This window comes from Nicotiana attenuata, unplaced genomic scaffold, assembly GCF_001879085.1.
Source record: "Nicotiana attenuata strain UT unplaced genomic scaffold, NIATTr2, whole genome shotgun sequence".
NCBI lineage: Eukaryota > Viridiplantae > Streptophyta > Magnoliopsida > Solanales > Solanaceae > Nicotiana > Nicotiana attenuata.
This window is the reverse complement of record NW_017673682.1, coordinates 106,253-108,989: the sequence shown is the minus strand read 5'-3', so window position 1 is coordinate 108,989 and position 2,737 is coordinate 106,253. Positions and strand designations below refer to the sequence as shown.

At 41.8% G+C, this 2,737-nt stretch overlaps 1 pseudogene; it reads left to right on the top strand.

Annotated features, from left to right (window-relative positions):
- The first annotated feature begins 402 nt into the window (after positions 1-402).
- On the top strand, positions 403-2,071 carry LOC109217027 (annotated as a pseudogene).
- Positions 2,072-2,737: the final 666 nt, after the last annotated feature.

Sequence of the window (2,737 nt, the reverse complement as noted above, 5' to 3'; positions counted from 1 at the left end):
AGGGGTATGGAACCTCACCTTAGAAGAAGACGTGCAAGCTTCCTTTGTTGAGTTCCTAAAAGCTTGGTAAAATAGTGGAGTATTAAAGTGATTGAGCCTCACCTTTTCTCTCTAGCTAGCTCTCCCCCTCTCTAAAAATGCTTGATTTTTGCCTTCTAAACGAGCCCTAGAGGATTTTAATCAAAATGAAGCCGGGTTATAAAATCACAAAATGGACCCTCCAAACTGAGCTATAAGGTCGCAAAGTGCGCCGCAGATAGGGTCTCCGGTCTGCGAAAGGGACCGCAAAATTGACCTCTAAAACTAGGCTCGTCTGTGCAAGTTTGCGGCCCGTAGAACAGCTATGCGGTCGCATAAGGCTCCACGGAATCTCCCTCCGGAATTTCACATGTTGAATTTGCGATGGAAGTGCAAACCGCGAAACGATTATGCGGTCGCATAATGGACTACAAAAAGACCTCCAAAAATTGGCTTTGCTTCTGTTCACTTAGTGGCAGATCTGCAATCCGTGGAGTGGTTCAGCGGTCGCATAGTGGACAGCAGAAATGCCATGTTCTGCAAAAAATATTCTTCCAACTCTCCAACGCATTGCACAACCCAAAAAGTCCGTAGCGCTGCTCTAAAGCTCGCTTCGAGCACGTTAGCCTACCTCGGCACCACGAAATCCCGTGTTCTAGGTAGAATTTTACGGGGCCTTACATACCACCGAGCTATAATCGGTGGGCAAGCTCCTATTGGATAACCTTAGATCAGATGGTAAGTTATATACCGAACCTACTATTGCCGAGACCTATGAGCAATCCCAGAATGGTCGAGATATCGAGCCTAGTATGGCCGAGCGCCTGTAAGCGAGCCTAATACAGTAGAGCAGTTACACGTACCGGGCCTTATAGGGTCGAACATCTATTTTACTTACTATATTGGGAGAGTTGAGTCAGCATCAGTAGGTAAGCATATATTCAGATCATCTTTGACTCCCAGTTACTTTCTGTTATTAGATTATCAGTTCACTTTGAGCTTTCAATTATTCTATTGCCTTACATACTCGGTATATTATTTCATACTAACGTTCCTTTTGCCGGGGACGTTGCATTTCATGCCTGCAGGTCCTGACAGACAGCTGGATAGAACTTCCTAGTAGACAGAGCCAAATATCAGCTTGGTTGGTAAGCTCCACTTCCCTGAAGTTACCAGGTCTAGACCTTGGAGTCCATTATACATATATACAGGTTTGATGGGCAGGTCGAGGCCCTGTCCCGGCCATGATACGATTTTGTTATTTCTGGAGGCTTGTAGATGAGTCCTGTATATTTTGTATATCAGTAGATGTATATGGCAGCCTCGTCGGTCTGCACAGTTATGTATATGAGGTTTTGGGTATGCTTACCCCTCTGATGAGAGAGACGTTATTTTTAGATAATTCAGAATATGGCCCCGTCGGTCTTGATTGGTAATTTCAGCTTGCAGGTAGGGTGATATGTGATGGGTGATATCGATAAACAACAGAGCTGGCATGTATGTTCAGCTTCAGCTGAAATCCTGTTTATACATTGGAGATGTGCATGACTAATTTGGATAAGAAGAAGGTATCAGTATTTTGCAAGACTACATCAAGCTCTGCTCTTATGATGACTGAAGTTTCTGGCATTAGAAAGATTCTTCCAGATTCAAAGATATGTGATTTTAACTTCGACCCTTGTGGCTACTCGATGAATGCTATGGAGGGGGATGCAGTTTCTACTATACACGTGACACCCGAAGATGGATCCCGTTATGCAAGTTTCGAAGCATTGGGATACGATTTCAGAGTAATGAACTATTAGAAGAGCGTTGTTTCGGGCCTGAAGAGTTTTCAATAGCATTACACTGTGACAGTGTTGGAAAAGAAGTTGATACTGAGCTTGGCTTAGATTTAAGTGGATATGTCTGTGGAGAAAGCAATTATGAAGTGCTTGGTGAAGGAGGACCAGTCACGTATTTCAAGTTCAGTAGCAGTGGAAGATGTGGATCCCCCAGGTCAATCCTGCATTCTTGGAGTGAGAATGAAGATGAGGAAATGGAGAAAATATAATACCAATGAATGATAATTTAGTCTCTTTTCCTTTTAAATAATGCTAACACTATCTCAGACTCATAGTGAGCTGGGCTGGTAATAAGTTTACCCTGTGGCTTTATTCTTTTAAGTGGTATCAAGTTAGGCATTTATACTTAGCCGTGTGGTGAGTAATAAAACCAAAGGGCAAGAGGATATATCAAGACAATATTGACATTAAATTCTTTTCATGGTGTTAGAAAATTGTTGTTACTCCTATGTTCTGTGCCTTTTTCCGGAGCGCCTTGTATTTATCTACCTCCTAACTTTAAATACGTGCACCTTACATCAATCTACCTCCTCACTTTCAAATACTGTTTCCCCAATTTTGACCAAATATTGACTAAACACCTACGAAGAGATCGCTTTATTTTTCTTTACTTGTGGTGCACCTTGCATCTACCTAGAAGAATGCTAGCGGCTTAGAAAGATGATTTTCGTAAAGAAGTTATTTCGCCAAATCCCATTCTTATGTCCCCACCATTTTGGGCGCAGCAAAGGGTTTGTTAGAGGGCACGGGGTTCCTACCTTTACATTTTTATTTACTACTATTGTCATTTTATTTACTTATAGCAAAATATATTTACGTCATGTTTAAATTGGAATATCATATACCTAGAGCTAGAATGGTGCTTTTATTCATTT